General features: G+C 39.6%; 1 long non-coding RNA gene across 2 annotated transcripts in view; it reads left to right on the forward strand.

Moving 5' to 3' along the window:
- The window catches only part of LOC117313405 (uncharacterized), a 44,293-nt gene that overhangs the window by 9,732 nt on the left and 15,902 nt on the right, over positions 1 to 18,659 (forward strand). For both annotated transcript variants that reach the window (XR_012333398.1, XR_004527874.2), the window contains exon 3: positions 16,847 to 16,963. This is a non-coding gene — a long non-coding RNA (uncharacterized lncRNA). The remainder of the gene's footprint in view (positions 1 to 16,846; positions 16,964 to 18,659) is intronic.

An 18,659-nucleotide genomic window follows, 5' to 3' on the forward strand; every position in this document is an offset into this window, starting at 1 on the left:
TGGCAACCACCTGTTTGTTCTCTGTATCTATGTGACTGTTTCTATTTTGTTATGTATGATTGTTTTGATTTTTAGATTTCACATACGAGTGAAATCATATGATATTTATCCTTCTCTGTCTGAACTATTTCACTTGGCATAATACTTTCTAGGTCCATCAATGTTGTGGCATTTGGCAAGATTTTGGTCTTTTTTTTATGGCTGAGTAATATTCCTGTGTGTGTGTGTGTGTGTGTGAGTGAGTGAGTGAGTGTGTGTGTCTTCTTTATCCATTGATCTATTGATGGACACTTAGGTAGCTTGTTATATCTTGGCTAGGGTAAAGAATGTTGCCATGAGCATAGAGGTGCATATATATTTTCGAATTAGTGGTTTTGTTTTCTTTGGGAAAATACCCAGAAGTGGAATTGCTGGATCATATGGGAGTTCTATTTTTCATATTTGGGGGAATATCCATATTGTTTTCCTAGTGGCTGCACTAGGACTGCAATTTACATTCCCACCAACAGTGCACAAGTTTTTTGTTTTCTCCACATCCTTGCCAATGCTTGTTATTTCTTGTCTTTTCGATAAAAGCCATTCTGATAGATGTGAGGTGGTATCTCATTATGGTTTTGATTTGCATTTCCCTGATGATTAGTGACACTGAGCATCTTTTCATGTGTCTGTTGGCCATCTGTATGTCTTCCTTGGAAAAATGTCTATTAAGGACCGCTGAATATTTGTTTTTGTATGTTGTATGAGTTCTTTATATATTTTAGTTATTAATCCCTTATCAGATATGTTATGGCAAAGAGATCTTCCCATTGAGTAAGCTGCCCTTTCCTTTTGTTGATAATTTCTTCTGTTGTGCAAAAGATTTTTAATTTGATATAATCAATTTTGTTTATATTTTGATTTTGTTTCCTTGCCTGAGGAGACATATACAAAAAAAAAAAAAGAATATTGCTAAGACCAATGTCACAGAGTGTACTGCCTAAGTTTTCTTCTAGAAATATTTGGTCTCATATCTTATGTTTAAGTATTTAATCCATTTTGAGTTTATTTCTATATATGATGTGAGAAAGTAATACAGTTTGATTCTTTTGTAGGTAGGTGTCTGGTTTTCTCAACACCATTTATTGAAGAGGCTGTCTTTTCCTTATTATATACTTTTGCCTTTTTTTGTCATAGATTAATTGACCATATGAGTGTGGTTTTATTTCTAGGCTCTCTGTTCTGTTGCATTGATCTGTGTGTCTGTTTTTGTCCCAGTACCATATTGTTTTGATTACTGTAGCTTTGTGGTATAGTTTGAAGTCAGGGATCATGATACCTCCAGCTTAGTACTTCTTTCTCAAGATTGTTTTGGATATTCAGGGTCTTTTGTGTTTCTGTACAAATTTTAGAATTATTTGTTCCTGGGCTTCCCTGGTGGCACAGTGGTTGAGAGTCCACCTACCGATGCAGGGGACACGGGTTCGTGCCCCGGTCCAGGAGGATCCCACATGCCGCGGAGCGGCTGGGCCCGTGAGCCATGGCCGCTGAGCCTGCGCGTCCGGAGCCTGTGCTCCGCAATGGGAGAGGCCACAGCAGTGAGAGGCCCGCGTGCAGCAGGAAAAAAGAAAAAAAAGAATTATTTGCTCTAGGTCTGTGAATAATGCCATTGGTATTTTGACAATGATTGCTTTGAATCTGTAGATTTCCTTGGGTGGTAAGTTTATTTTAACAATATTGATTTTTCTATTCACAAGCATGGTATATCTTTCCCTTTGTCGGCGTCATCTTCAATATCTTTCATCAGTGTCTTACAGCTTTTCAAGTACAGGTACTTAACCTCCTTGGTTAGACTTATTCCTCATAATTTTATTCTTTTTGATGCAATTGTGATTGGACTGTTTTCTTAATACCTCTTTCTGATTGTTCATCGTTATTGTATAGAAATGCAAGATTTCTGTATATTAATTTTGTATTCCGCAACTTTTCTGAATTCATATGTTAGTTCTACTAGATTTTTGTGGCATTTTTAGTTATATACAAGGGAACTCCCATAATACTATCAACTGAATTTCAGTAGAAATTTTGTAGGCCAGAAGGGAGTGCCATCATATATTCAAAGTGAATTCTAACAAACACTTAGAGAAGAGTTAACACAAATTCTTCTAAAACTATTAAAAAATAATTACAGAGGAAGGCCTGCTTTTGAACTCTTTCTATGACACCAGTATCACCCTGATATGAAACCAAATAAAGACTCCCTGAAAAAGAAAATTACAAGCCACTATCACTGATGAACATAGATGCAAAAATCCCCAACAAAATATCAGCAAACTAATTTCAACAATACATTAAAAGAATCATACGGGATACTGAAGTGAGATTTATCCCAGGGATGCAAGCATGGTTCAGTGTCCACCAGTCACTCAGTGTGATACACCACATTAACAAACTGAAGAATAAAAACCATATGATTATCTCAATAGATGCAGAAAAACTTTTTGACAAAATTCAATATAAAAATTCTCAACAAAGAGGCTACTGAGAGAACATACCTCAACATAATAAAGACTGTATATGACAAGCCCACAGCTAACATCATACTCGATGGTGAAATGCTAAAAGTACTTCCTGTATGATCAGGAACAAGACAAGTATGTGCACTCTCACCACTTCAATTTAACATAGTATTGGAAGTCCTAGCCAGTGGAATCCGACAAAATAAATAAAAGGAATCCAAATTGGGAAGGAACAAGCAAAACTGTCGCTGTTTGCAGATGACAGGATACTATGTATAAAAAATTCAAAAATTAATTAGGCCATGTTGGGTCTTATTTGCGGCACGGGGGATCTTTGTTATGACATGTGGGATCTTCATTGTGACATGTGGGATCTTTCATTGAGGCATGGGCTTCTCTAGTTGAGGCACGTTGCGTTCTCTCTAGGTGTGGTGTGTGGGTTCCAGAGCATGCGGGCTCAGTAGTTGCAGCTCGCAGGCTCTCTAGTTGTGGCATACTAGCTTCAAAGCACGTGGGCTCAGTAGTTGTGGTGTGTGGGCTCTCTAGTTGTGGTGTGTGGGCTCCAGAGCATGCAGGCTCAGTAGTTGCAGTGCATGGGCTCTCTAGTTGTGGTGAGCAGGCCCTAGAGCACATGAGCTCAATAGCTGCAGCATGAGGACTTAGTTGCCCTGTGGCATGTGGGAATCTTAGCTCCCTGACCAGGGATCAAACACGAGGCCCCTGCATTGGAAGGCGGATTTTTAACCACTGGACCACCAGGGAAGTTCCAGTTTTCTTTATTTTTGTGTTTAGAATTTAGGCTGGTCAGATCCAGTGAAGAATCTTCTAATCTGCTGCTTTGAGAATAAAAGTTTGAGTAATATTTCAGGAGCACAGTAAGATAAGAGGGTTAGGGATCTCAGCATTAGTATGCATATATTTACTTTATTACCCTGTTTTTCCTATGATACTCTTATATTTCACTGTACTTTACATTGCCTAATCCAGAAATCCTGTGTTTTTCCATCTCCAGAGAATAAACCTCCAATTTTCTGCTGAGGAAGGTGTAAGCAATCACTCAGTGTTACAGAGTAGGGAAAGAGTTTGGGGATCTAACTGCATTTAAGTAACTTTCATTGAATCTGGCTTTAGTACCCCCCATCCCTGCTCCACTCCTCTAGTTTCAGAAGCATATTGTGCTACCAATTCCTGAACCTTTTGAGGATTCTGAAGCATAGATATATAAATTGGTCTTCAGTTTTGCCCACTGTCAGCACTGGATTCCTCCTTGAGTTATTTACTGCTCACCAATATGTCATCGCCTCCTTTGCTGATCTTGTCTCCTTTCCTGTTCACCCTAAACTTCTAGGTTTAATGGCTTTAAAAGACCATGCCTATGTTCAATCTGCCATCTTCACCACATCCCTGAAGAATACTCACCTTTAACTCCTTATATTTCTATATTATTTAAAATATAATGAGAACATAACTGGTTTTAAACAAAATTGAAAAATTTTACTTTATTTTTTAAATTAATTTTTATTAGGGTATATTTACTTTACAATGTTGTGTTTCTACTGTACAGGAAAATGAATCCACTATACATAAACATATATTCCCTCTTTTTTGGATTTCCTTTCCATTTAGGTCACCACAGTGCATTAAGTAGAGTTCCCTATGCTATACAGTATGTTCTCATTAGTTATCTATTTTATACATAGTATCGATAATGTATATATGTCAATCCCAATCTCCCAATACCTCCCACCCCCCCTTCCTCTCGATATCCATACATTGGTTCTCTACATCTATGTCTCTATTTCTGCTTTGAAAATAAGATCCTCTATACCATTTTTCTAGATTCCACATATATATGAGTAAATACATGATATTTGTTTTTCTCTTTCTGACTTACTTCACTCTGTATGACACACTCCAGGTCCATCCACACCTGAACAAATGACCCACTTTCATTCCTTTTTATGACTGAGTAATATTCTATTGTATATATGTACCACATCTTCTTTATTCATTCCTCTGTTGATGGACATTTAGGTTGTTTCCATGTCCTGGCTATTGTAAATAGTGCTGCAATGAACATTGAGGTACATGTGTCTTTTTGAATTACGGTTTTCTCTGGGTAGATGCCCAGTAGTGGGATTGCTGGGTCATATGGTAGTTCTATTTTTAGTTTTTTAAGGAACCTCCATACTGTTCTTCATAGTGGCTGTACCAATTAATATTCCCACCAACAGTGCATGAGGGTTCCCTTTCTTTCTGTGCCCTCTCCAGCATTTATTGTTTCTAGATTATTTGATGATGGCCATCCTGACCTGTGTGAGGAGGTACATCATTGTACTTTTGATCTGCATTTCTCTAACAATAAGTGATGCTGAGCATCTTTTCATGTGTTCGTTGGCTATCTTTATGTCTTCTTTGGAGAAATGTCTAGGTCTTCCGCCCATTTTTTGATTGGGTTGTTTGTTTTCTTAACATAGAACTGCATGAGCTGTTTATATATTTTGCGGATTAATCCTTTGTAAGTTGCTTCATTTGCAAATAATTTCTCCCATTCTGAGGGTTGTCTTTTCATCGTGCTAATGGTTTCCTTTGCTGTGCAAAAGCTTTTAAGTTTAAGTAGGTCCCATTTGTTTATTTTTGTTTTTATTTTCATTACTCTAGGAGGTGGGTCAAAAAAGATCTTGCTGTGATTAATGTCAAATAGTGTTCTGCCTATGTTTTCCTCTAAGAGTTTAATACTGTCTGGCCTTACATTTAGGTCTTTAATCCATTTTGAGTTTATTTTTGTGTATGGTATTAGAGAATGTTCTAATTTCATTCTTTTACATGTAGCTGTCTAGTTATCCCAGCACCACTTATTGAAGAGACTGTCTTTTGTCCATTGTAAATCCTTGCCTCCTTTGTCATAGATTAATTGACCATAGGTGCATGGGTTTCTCTCTGGGTTTTCTATCCTGTTCCATTGATCTATATTTCTGTTTTTGCTCCAGTACCATACTGTTTTGATTACTGTAACTTTGTAGTATAGTCTGAAGTCAGGAACACTGATTCCTCCAGTTCCATTTTTCTTTCTCAGAATTGCTTTAGCTATTCATGGTATTTGTGTTTCCATAGAAATTAAAAAAAAATTTGTTCTAGTTCTGTGAAAAATGCCACTGGTAATTTGATAGGGATTGCATTGAATTAGTAGATTGCCTTAGGTAGTATAGTTGTCAATGACTTTTGATAGCTTTTGTATAATATGTCTTGGGCAAGGTCTTTTTGTGTTGATGTAATTAGGTATTCTCTTAGCTCATGGACCATATAGTTGTCCCCCAGCATTGGGAATTTCTCAGCTATTATTTCTTTCAGTAATCTCTCTGCTTCCTTTTCCCTCTCTTCTCCTTCTGCTGTACCCGTTACCCTAATGCAGCCCTTCCTAGAAGAGTGGGATAGGTCTAGTAGAATTTCCTTATTTTTTCAAATCTTATTTCTCTTTCCTCTTCTACTTCTATAATTTCTAGATTTCTATGTTTGAGCTTGCTAATTTTCCTTCCATATGTTCTGCTCTCATTCCAATGCATTCTAATACATTCTTTGTCTCATTTACTGAGTCTTCAGCTCTAGAATTTGTTTTGTTCTTTTCAGATATTCAATCTCTTTGATAAATTATTCCTCTGTTTATTAATTTTATTCCTGAGCTCATTAAAATGCCTTTCTGAGTTTTCCTGTAGCTTGTTGAGTTTCTTCATGCCAGCCATTTTGAATTCTCTATCAGTTAGATTGCAGTATTCTCTGACTTTAAGCTTGGTTTCTGAAGAATTGTCATTTTGTGTGTGTGTGTGTGTGTGTGTGTGTGTGTTACAGTGTTACTGTGGTTCTGCATGGTGCTTGATTAGTTGTTCGTCTACCAGTGCATTTGAAGTAGTGAACATCTTTCTACTTGTTTCTAACAATTCAACAGATAAGAAATTAGAGGTCTTTCTTTTGTTTTCCAGTAGGTGGCACTATAGCACATGTCTTTGGTTTCACTTACCTGACCTGTCTCTGATTATATTTAAGAGTCCACACTTTACATCCTCCACTTTATGTCTGTTGGAAGTTTGGCCCCTTGCACTCACTATAATTTCTTGTGCTTCCACAGTCACTGGTGCCATGCTGCTGCCACTGTTCCTGGTGATGCTGCCTGGGGCACCAAGGTGATGGGCTCTTCTGTTGTGTCTGGGACCTGCTGAGTTTCAGGCTTCACTCTTGCAGGTGGGGGTGGGAGTGGGCAGGGAGCTGGGTCAGGTAGACACCTCTGCCATGTTCCTGTTGTCAGGTTCTCGGGCTCCACTACTGTGTGTAGGGGTGGAGAGGAGTTGTGGGTGCCTCTGTGGCTGGATGGGTAGGGTTCACTGCTTCCTAGTTACCTGTGGCCATGGGTGCCACTGTAGCTGGGAAGCCAAAGTCATGTGTGCCACCTCCCCTGCTGCTACTGGGTTCTCTGGGAATGTGGACTCAGCTGTTGAGGCTAGGGAGCTGGGATTCTTCACTGCCTCCATGGTTCCCACCTCCTCTATGTGTTCCCATGTCTTCACCTTTAGATATACAGATGTGTAGAATTCTCCACCATTGTGATGCGTTGGGCAGAGGAACCTTTGTTGAGTTATGGATATTTTACTGGTTAGAGATTGAGGAGAGAGACAAAGGGAACATCTTTCTCTCCATCTTGATGCTGACATCACTCCTGGACAATTATTTTTACAAGTCTGGTGCTTGGGAGAGAAATCTGATATAGAAGAGATTTAAACATGTGTCTCTTGCCTCCCAATCTAGTGGTCCTTCCATTACTCTGTGCCCAGGATTCCAGTAGACGTTGAAGTCCTCATTTGGAGGCCCCTCTTTGTCTCTCACATTTCATAAGCTGGGAAGGCTCTGATCTTATTGCTAAGGCCTGATGGCCCAAGATCTTATCTTCAGCAGAAGAAGCCATGAAGGGAATCTAGAAGGCTTGAAGCTTCTTTGCATTGTGCTCTTTGGTTGCAGAGCAGGAATGTTGGAAGGTGGGTTGTATATGGGAGTTGCCTGGGGAAGATCTTAGCTCAAAAGACTAATGGGGCTCAGAGCTTAAGAGAGGCACCTCCTGTTCCAGTGAGAACAGAGTTGGGCTCTTCTGAGGGAGGCTACTAGGACCTGCTTGTATATGTTTGGTGGTTGAAACCCCATGGTGTACTGGAGAAGTCATGGTTAATAGGGACAGCACGTACCTCACTGTGCTTTTGTCAGGCTTTTACAAGTGTCTGAGCCAAATATTGAGGCTCCATCGAGGGTAAGTCAACTTAAAAAAAAAAAGATTATTATGTTTAAAGATTTATTAATTGTTCTTTGATGTGAGAATCCAATAACCTAGATGCTTACCTTTACCTACTTACATAACCTTGGGCAAGTCATTTGACCTCCTGAGCCTGAATTCTATTTATTTGTAAAATGTGCATGATAACATATACCTCATGAAAGTGTTGAAAAAGTTGAGTAAAGTAATGCGTGTGAAAATGCATCATAAACTAAGAATTACGTATATATTAATTTTTACTTGTGTTTTATTTGTTCCATAAAGCATTTACTGAACATTTGCTTTATGCTACACCTTGTGCTAAGAACTGTTAAAGATTCAGACATTATAATCATGTAGTATATAAATGTAAGAAACCATATTTTCCATCATGTACGTATAAAACTGTTGTAGTGCTGACAAGACACCTGTGTAAAATAATGGTGAGAAGTTAGCATGGTATCACTCTGCCAATTTTAAATATGGCTAATTGGAGGCAGAAATAAAGAAGAGGAGATGATACCAATTCTAAAAAGAACCCTAAAAATGAGATTATACCAATACTAAAAAGAACCCTACCTGGGAGGTAATATTATTTCCTTTTTACTGATGAGGAATTTGAGACTCGGGTGTTTAGTAACTTTGGCCGGGTTGTGCTAATAGCAGTTAGCGAGGGCTGGGTTAGAATCCTTTGATTCTAAAATTTTAACTTGTGCTTTCTGGGCTGCAAGGCCGCAGCAGAGCTAAGGTTAGGCACCACAGCCCCTGGTCGTGTTTCTGGCCTCTAGGACCTCACAGCCCTTGATGGGAGGCAGGCTGGTGCTGGCCGGGGTCTGGAAGGCCTGGAGGCTCCATGTGTGAGCAGCTGGCCACAGGAAACAAACTTGACTTCACTATGTGCCTGCCTTGTGGTTACAGAACTATGAGTGAAAGCGAGTGCATTAGGGTGGCTGATGCAGTGTAGCCAGGAAGGCCTCATTTCCTCCCCCAGGGAGTGTAAATCTTTAGTGGAGCTGGCGAGATGCTCTGTGTTTGTGAGCAAGTGCCTATTGGGAGTTATCCAGCTGAGAAGAGGAGAGCTATTGTCTGTCATATGTAAGAAGATTAGCATATTAGTGCTGGAAATCCTCCAGTTACAGATCCAGCAATTAATTTTCAAGCCCATTTTTTAGAGGGAATGTGTGTAATAGAAAGAATGGACTGGAAGAGGCTTTGAAGTCATATGAACCTGAAAGCATTGATTATGACCTTGGGCAACTTTCTGCAAGTCTTAGTCTTCATTTTCCTCCCTGAAAACGCAGATAATGATTTTTGCTCGACAGGCTTGTTAGGTTTTACAGAGATAATGTCAGTAGAGCACCTAACACAGCGCTGGCACAGAGCAGGCATTCAATAAACAGTAGTGGTGGGAGGGTGGTTTGTTTTTGCTGTCATTCCTGCTGATAACGTTGTCACTCTTGCTGCTCTGTGCCAATTACTCATCAAATGCAGTTATGACAATGATTAGCATTTTCATTGTTGTCTTACTGTATTATTTACATTTCTTATGTATGAGTAACACATTGACCACTGTCTCATTTAGTTCTCAGAACAGTCCTGTGAGGAGGGGATTCAGGGTGGGATTATTATCCTCAGTATTGATAAAGGGACCAAGGTTCAGAGAGCTTGTGACTAGTCAAGGTTAGTAAGTGACAGACCCAGCCCCAGAACTTAGGCCCCCAGAGTTCAAGTCCAGTTTTTTTTCTGTTATAGGAGTGCTATCTGCTGGCCTGAATAGGAGGGATCTGATTAGGTGAAGGGCATTAGCCTAGCCCACAGTTAGTAGCTATTGAAAAGGATTCCTGGTGTCTTGCCACCCCGTCTGTTATCCACAGGCTGCCTCTTTTCTCCCTTGCTGCTGCAGCAGTGACCTCTGTGAGGTTCACTAGCACTGTCCCATCCTCCAGGATGGCCTGAGGAACTGCAGAGAACCCAGATCTTAGTATGTGTTGTAAGGGCTTACAGTCTTAATGTAATGTGTCTTTAGATCACTGTGTTCCTCTTCAGACATTAGAAAAAGCTAATCATCAGCTGTTATAGCAAGCTGCAGCCAGACCAGAAGCCTAACCTGATAAGAGACTCCACTCCAAAGCAATTTTTTCTCACTTGGGGCAGGGAATGGAGGTGATCAAAATGTTTTAAAAAATCATTTCTATTCTTACTGATGAACTGGCTCTTGGAAGAAGATTGTCTTTACTTGACTTAAAGAAATAATAGAGTCTAGGATTTTCCCATAAAAATTTGCATTATTCATCTCTACACGTTTTGCTGATTCTGGAAAGACTAATTTAGTTCTGTTAGTTTTTCATGTTATTGTCTGTTAAGCAAGAAAAAGATAAAATATCTTTAGGGAATAAACATTTACCAAGTAATTTATAGTCTAGTCCTATGGGATGGAGTAGCCTATTGCTGATGCTTTTTGTTGTTTAACAACAAAGTACTTATCAACCCACTGAATTCTCTCTTCCCCTCTTCATTTCCACAAGTGTTTGCTGAGCACCCACTGTGTTCCAGGCCCTGTACTTGGCAGCAGGGATTCTGAGCTTTCAAATGAGCTCACAAGCTTCTTGAGAGACACACCCTAACTAATCATCATAACCTTCAGTATGTGGAACTTTTTTTTTCAATAAAAATAAATTTTATTGAAAATACTGTATTCGGAAGAAAGTATTGAAATGAAGAATATTTCCAATTTTCCCTCCCTTTTCTGAGTGTGAGGTGCTTCTAAGTGAAAAAAATAATCTACAATTAAGAGTCATTTGATAAGTCTTGGCAAATTCTTTTCTGGTATTCTTCGTCAAAATTAAAGTGATTATAGTGCAGGACTATAAGGGCTGGGTAACAAATCCTCTTGCAAGTCAGGTAGCTTTTTTCGTTCAGTTACACATGTACATGGATTTATTCTTTTTAAAATTCTTTTCCCATTTAGATTGTTACATAATATTGAGCAGAGTTCCATGTGCTATATAGTAGGTCCTTGGTTATCCATTTTTAACATAGCACTGTGTACATGTCAAGCCCAAACTCCCTAACTATGCCTCCCCTCCACCTTTCCCACTTGTACCCATAAGTCATTCTCTAAGTCTGTGAGTCTGTTGCTGTTTTGTAAATAATTTCATTTGTGTCGTTTTTTTTAGATTCTACGTATAAGCAATATCATATGATGTTTGTCTTTCTCTGACTTGCTTCACTCAGTGTGACAATCTCTAGGCCCATTCATGTTGCTGCAAATGGCATTGTTTTGTTCTTTTTTATGGCTGAGTAGTATTCCATTGTATATATGTACCACATCTTCTTTATCCATTCCTCTGTTGATGGACATTTAGGTTGCCTCCATGTCCTGGCTATTGTGAATAGTGCTGCAATGAACATTGGGGTACATGTATCCTTTCAGACCATGTTTTTCTCTGGATATATGCTCAGGAGTGGGCTTGCTGGATCATATGGTAGCTCTATTTTGAGTTTTTTTTAAGGAATCTCCATACTGTTCTCCACAGTGGCTTTACCAGTTTACATTCCCACCCAGAGTGTAGGAGGGTGCCTTCTCTCCAAACCGTCTCCAGCATTTATTGTTTGTGGCTTTTTGATGATAGCTATTCTGACTGGTGTGAGGTGATAGCTCACTGTAGTTTTGATTTGCATTTCTCTAATAATTAATGATGTTGAACATCTTTTCATGTGCTTTTTGGCCATCTGTATGTCTTCTTTGGAGAAATGTCTATTTAGGTCTTCTGCCCATTTTTTTTGTTGTTGTTGTTGTTGTACGCGGGCCTCTCACTGCTGCGGCCTCTCCCGTCGCGGAGCACAGGCTCCGGACACGCAGGCTCAGCGGCCACGGCCCACGGGCCCAGCCGCTCCGCGGCACATGGGATCCTCCCAGACCGGGGCACAAACCCGTGCCCCCTGCATTGGCAGGCGGACCCTCAACCACTGCGCCACCAGGGAAGCCCCTGCCCATTTTTTGGTTGGGTTGTTTGTTTTTATGATATTAAGCCACATGAGCTGTTTGTAAATTTTGGAGACTAATCCCTTGTCGGTTGCATCATTAGCAAATATTTTCTCCCATTCTGCGGGTTGTCCTTTTGTTTTGTTTATGGTTCCCTTTGCTGGGCAAAAGCTTTTGAGTTTAATGAGGTCCCATCTGTTTGTTTTTTTTTCCATTACTCTGGGAGACGAATCAAAAAAGATACTGCTGTGATTTATGTCAGAGGGTGTTCTGCCTATGAGTTTTATAGTGTCCGGTCTCACATTTAGGTCTTTAATCTATTTTGAGTTTATTTTTGTGTATGGTGTTAGAGAATGTTCTAATTTCGTTCTTTTACCTGTAGCTGTCCAGTTTTCCCCAGCTCCAATTATTGAAGAGACAGTTTTTCCTCCATTGTATACTCTTGCCTCCTTTGTTGTAGATTAATTGACCATAGGTATGTGGGTTTATTTCTGGGCTTTCTATCCTGTTCCATTGATCTATATTTCTGTTTTTGTGCCAGTACCATACTGTTTTGATTACTATAGCTTTGTAGTATAGTCTGAAGTCAGGAAGACTGATTCCTCTAGCTCCATTTTTCTTTCTCAAGTTTGATTTGGCTATTTGGGGTCTTTTGTGTCTCCATACAAATGTTAAGATTTTTTGTTCTAGTTCTGTGAAAAATGCCATTGGTAATTTGATAGGGATTACTGAATCTGTAGATTGCCTTGGGTAGTATAGTCATTTTGACAATATTGATTCTTCCAATCCAAGAACACAGTATGTCTTTCCATCTGTTTGTGTTGTCTTCAGTTTCTTTCATCAGCATCTTATAGTTTTTGGAGTACAGGTCTTCTGTCCCTTATGTAGGTTTATACCTAGGTATTTTCGTTTTTTGATGTGATGGTAAATGGGACTGTTTCTTTAATTTCTCTTTCTGATCTTTCATTGCTAGTTTATAGAAATGCAAGATTTCTGTGTATTAATTTTGTATCCTGAAACTTTACCAAATTCATTGATGAGCTCTAGTAGTTTTCTGGTAGCATCTTTAGGATTTTCTATTTGTAGTATCCTGTCATCTATAAATAGTGACAGTTTAACTTCTTTTCCAGTTTGGATTCCTTTTGGACTCTTGCTGTAGTTAGCCTCTCTTATATTGTGATTTTTAAAAGTATTTTTCTAATATAAGTATTTTATTTAGTACAAAGTTTAATCCTCAAGCTTTGGTGCACATGAGAATTTCCTGGAGAGCTTATTAAATCACAGAGTTTCTGGTTCAGGTCTGGGTGGGGCCTGAAAATGTTCATTTCTAGCTCATTCCCAGATGATGTTGATGTTGCTGGTCTGGGGACCTCACATTGAGTACCACTGGTTTCCGATAATAAACTGTGAGTTCCTCAAGGGCTAAGACCATATCTTATTCATCTCTGTCTCCTAAGTGTTTATGGTCTGGTACTTAGTAGGTGCTTAGTACATACCGAGTCACTCTGTACATTGAATGTATTCTGATTTCAGGTGGCCATTAAGCAGATGAACCTTCAGCAGCAGCTGAAGAGAGACCTGATTATTAATGAGATCCTGGTCATAAGGGAAAGCAAGAGCCCAAATATTGTGAACTACTTATGGAGTGGAGTCCTGCCAGAGAAATAGGGCCTTTGGGACAGATGGATGGTGGAGCTGTTAGAGGAGAAGGCAACACCAGTGCTCAGAACTGCCTCCATTTAAGATTAGTCTATGATGCTTGGCTCTCTGCCTCTGACCCTGCATGTTGCTGGACACCTCTGATTGCTGCACAGTATTCTGGGGTTAGGCTGAACCCTACCACCGTGTACCTTCTCACAGCTGGTCCTGGTACTGTTTGTTCTGCCCTAGGGAACGCCTTCAGCCCATCTGCCTGAGTCAAACATATAGGTCTTTAAATCATTCTGCATCTCAAATCTTTCCTTATCCTGCTTACCCTGCTGAATAACTTCTAGTTTGTCTGCATTCTCTTAAAATGTGACACTCAGTAGTTTCCTTTGAGATTTGACCATTATGGAGTGGCTGGGACTCAGCTTTTGTTAGAAACTCAACACAACCTAATGATTTCATTCATTGTTCTGTGGTTTGTTTTTTTTTTAGGTGGTCTTTTTCATTGTTGACCCCTGGTACAGTTGTAGCCAATTTAAATCTCTGACCCTTTTCTTAAACATGAGATTGCCTTAAGCTGGTAACATAGAACTTTTAAATTATCTTCATTAAACCCCATTTTGAATATTCCACTCCATTGTTCCAGTCCATCAGACTTCTGTTCTTCAGCATAATAATAAGGGCTGTAGCTAACATTTGTGTCATGCTTTACTTTGTACTAAACACTTTCCTGAACAGTAGTATCTCATTGTGAGGCAGGGTTTATTATCTATATTTTACAGATGAAGAAACTGAAGTTCATAGAAGTTAATAACTTGTCCAAGATCAGGAAGCCAGAGTAAGTAGCAAAAGAGGGTTTTGGATTTGAATATTCCTACATCAACATCCGTTCCCTTTCCATTTTTCAAATGTAAAAAAGAAAGTGAGCTTCTTGCCCAGCTCAGAGATGTCACAGGTGCAGGTGATATTGGCCCAAGTCTTGGACTCTAATTCCTTTACTGTTTATATTGCATTGCCTGCTAGATTTCATTTCTGCTAGATTCCGCCAGATTCTTGTTCTGCATCTAAAACATTGGTAAGTTTCTGTTTTGTTTTAAGAGGACTTTGATCTTTCCAACACATGCTGTTGATAACTGTAGAAAACAGAGCCTTATCCTTTTGGGGGATGATTGTCTCTCCACAATGGGGTCATGACTGGCTCTGAAAAAGCCTCTGAAAGTTATTTTCCATCTTCTCATCTCTTTTATGAACTCATACAGAGAATAGTGTGTGGACAAAGTACTAAAAGTTATAAGGTACCAGATTTTGTCTCAGGATAAGCAAAAATGAATGCTGTCCAATAGAGTTATGGCCTGTCTCATAAAACAGGGAGTTTCCCATCATCATTGGAGTTATCTAAACAGTAAATACATGACAATGTTGTTGAAGGAATTTGTGTTCTAGGAAGGGATTAGAAGATTTATAAATTGTTTATTGATCGTGCCTTTTCTGGTGTCTCCAGAGGCTTTTACTGTGGAATCAGAAGTATAAGGCTCAGTCCCTGCCATCAGATAGCTCCTAGTCTGGCATAGAAAAGAATACCGGGGGGCTCCTGCGGGAGGACAAAGTGGGTGCTCTTAATTTGAGCACTCAGTGAAGGTACTGCATTTGAGAGTCTATGGCTTTTGTGAGTTCCCAGAAGAGAGCTCCATTCATATTACTTCTTCTCAAAATATGTGATGCTCTGAGGTTTTACCTTGAGATGTGATTTTAACCATACAATGAAAAGGCTATCTGCTTTCTTGTTCTCTTTTTTTTTGCAATGCTGCTCGGCTTGTGGGATGTTAGTTCCTCGACCAGGGATCAAATCCGGGCTCTCAGCAGTGAGAGTGCAGAGTCCCTACCACTGGACAACCAGGGAATTCCCTGAGATGTGATTTTAGAAGTTACCTTGGCACAGTGTGTAGTCACAAAGTGTTTGAGACAACCTGAATCTGGTCTTGCATTGTATTAGTTTTGACAGGGACATGTCGGACCCAGGAAAGAGAATCAGCTTTGTCAGTGTCTAGAGATAGTCTTTTGGACCCTCATATTTTCCCCCAGTCAGTCCAAGCTGAAGCTGTCTTCTCCATGTGCTGGGTGACAGGCCATAAATGTGTATTCTTTGTCAGTGAGGAAATAGGCTCCTGGCAAGTGGAAGGCTTTTTACCCAGTCCTGATTCTCTTTTGGTCCACGTTCCCATAGTCTTCTCTCTCAGAAGTGATTGTTGAAGAGAAAAGCAATCTGTCATATTTATTCTTCATGGACATTAAAAAACTACATGACTTTCAAGTATAAAGAATGAAGAACATTATGGAAAGAGGACTGGATTGAACCATAGTCAAGAGAATAAGGCTCAAAGCTTACCCTTTGGTTGAGACCATGTGTTTTTTCCAGTAGTCTCCCTGTCTGCCCAGCAATAGTCCCAGTATCTGGATGAAGATAAGGTGACATACCACACAGCTTAAGTCAGTCCAGTCTAGCTTCTCTGTCTAAAGCGAGCACAAGAGTCTGTAGAGCTCTGGACTATCTTTGTTGTTATTTGTCTTATTCTACTGGTGAGGAAACTGACCAGACAGGCCAAGTGACCTTTTTATTTATCACATAGTAGGGCTGAGTGATCCAATCTCTGAGTGAAGCTATCAGTTCTAACTCGTGTCAGCCCCATAATCTCTCCGACAGTACTTAATCGGCAGCCCTTGGCTTCCAGAAGAGGCTTTGGTTCTGCAGCCCTTACTGAATTCATTCCATTCCTAGAATCAGAGACATTCAAAATGGAGATCATTGTCAGCATGATGACGTGTGTATAAAACTCTACAGCTTTTCAGTGGCTTTTATGATGCTTATTTCACTTAGTATTTACAATTATCTTTTATTTGATTTATTCAGCAAATACTGACATCCATTGTGCTGGACTCTCTGGGTATGGAGTTTTGAACAAGACCAGTGCGGGTCTCATGGATCTCAAATCTAATAGAACTCAAGGAGGTCTAGTGATTTTCCCTAATATTGGTAGCATGGACTCCAAATCCCAACTTTGTCAAATGTTTGGGTGCTCTCTGCTTTCATGCTTTTAGAGGTTTGGGAGTCATGCCTAATTTTAGGCATTACTACTTTGTGTTGTGATGAAATAAAATTTTATTATATCTTCAACCTCTCGATTTTAGTTCTGCCCTTTGGGGCTTCACAGAAGAGTCTACTTTGTTTTCTCCTGGTGAATACTTAAGAGGTGTCAAGTTAGTAATCCTGTCCCCCAGATTTTGCTTTTGCTTAGAAAAAAGAGCCCTAGATTCTTCCAGAGCTGAGGGAAATGCAGAGTCACTCTGTGTGTATTCTTGTCCTTTGAAAACCACTGCTATGGCCCAGGGTACTCTATTCCTTCTCACCCGTTATCTTTACTCCTACAGTTACCTTGTGGGAGATGGGCTATGAGTCGTAATGGAATACTTGGCTGGAGGTTCTTTGACATGGAATACTTGGGAACCCACATGGATGAAGGCCAGATTGGAGCTGTGCGCCATGAGGTAAGGCCAGAGGCCAACCAGCCTTGAGCAGGACGTGGCCTCCATATCTATGTATCTCAAAGTTCTGCCTGATGAGATCTCAGCCTGGGCACTGTAGAGGTGGGAGAAATTAACTGAACTCCCCCTTCATTCTCTTATTACACCTGTTTTGAAATTTCTGTTAACATAATATTTTCTTTAATGATACCTTTATTTTGAAAACAAAATTATGTTAACATTGTAGACAAATTGGGAAGTACCATGTATATTTTTTTCACTCATAATTTCAACCTGTTTATGCTAATTGCTGTAAACACTTTGTAATATTTTCCATTATCTCTTTTACATGGATATATATTGATATCATATTTTAATTTTACTTTCTTCATGTGCTATGAAGGGTATAAGGAAAAGAAAGAAGGTAATGACAGAGGGGGTACTATTTCAGACAGAGTAGTCAGGGAAGGTTTTGCCGTACATTTGACTAAAGATATTAATGGTATGCAGAAGCAAGCCAGGCAGAAATCTAGGGTAAAGTACTTCCAGGCAAAAGAAATGGAAAACAAAGCTTAAATCGGTATCCCTTTCTCCTCATTGCTATTAAAAATTTAGGGTCTTTGGACTTCCCTGCTGGCGCAGTGGTTAAGAATCCGCCTGCCAATGCAGGGGACACGGGTTGGCTCCCTGGTCCGGGAAGATCCCACATGCCGCAGAGCGGCTGGGCCCGTGAGCCATGGCCACTGAGCCTGCGCCACCAGGGAAGCCCCTGTAGTTGTATGTTTAATCAATATTAGGAAAAATAAAATCACGTGAAATTGTTACTGTCCTAGAAAATATGATCACCTTTGCATTAAAACCCCTGAGATCTAGAACACGCACGTGCATGCGCGCACACACACACACACACACACACACACACACACACACGTTAATGGAAGTAACACAGGCCTGGGATGCTTAGGAGATCTGACTTATTTTCTTTGCTGTACCACTAAGGCAGTGTTTCTCAACTGTTTTTTCATTGTCTCCACTCGCCCCCACCTGCCCCAGGAGCCATTTAAGACATTGCTTCCTAATCACATAAAATTTGATATCATAGTTCTACTATATACCTGTTTATGTACAGTGGCCATTTGGAAAGCCACAACAATTGGAATATCTAAGATGTTTTTCACTCACCCCAGAAATTGACTTTCACTGGTAGAGAATACATGCAAATGTATGCTTGGGGAAATCAATACGCCTCAAATTATTTATCTTTAAATTGTAAATTAGAACATTCATACTGCATGTATCTTAGGGGTGCCATATGGATCAAAAAGCACTTGGAAAAAATTAAGTGTTACCCAAATGAGTGGCATTACTGTTATCCTTAAGTTCGCGTACAGATCACCCTCCTTTTAAAAAATAACTTTATTGAGATATAATTCACACACTATATAATTCACTCATTTAAAGTATGTAATTTAATGAGTTTTGTACATCGAGTTGTACAACCATCACCATAAGCAATTTTGAACACTATCATTATCCTAAAAAGAAACTCTATACCCACTATCAGTCACTCCCCACCCAACTGGCTTCCTGACCCTCCCAGCCCTATGTAGCCATTAACCTATTTACTGTCTCTGGAGATTTTTATTTCAAGCATTTAATATAAATCAGATCACACAATATGTACTAATTGGGACTGGCTACGTGTTTTTTTTTGTTTTTT

The sequence above is a fragment of the Tursiops truncatus genome, chromosome 8, assembly GCF_011762595.2.
Source record: "Tursiops truncatus isolate mTurTru1 chromosome 8, mTurTru1.mat.Y, whole genome shotgun sequence".
NCBI lineage: Eukaryota > Metazoa > Chordata > Mammalia > Artiodactyla > Delphinidae > Tursiops > Tursiops truncatus.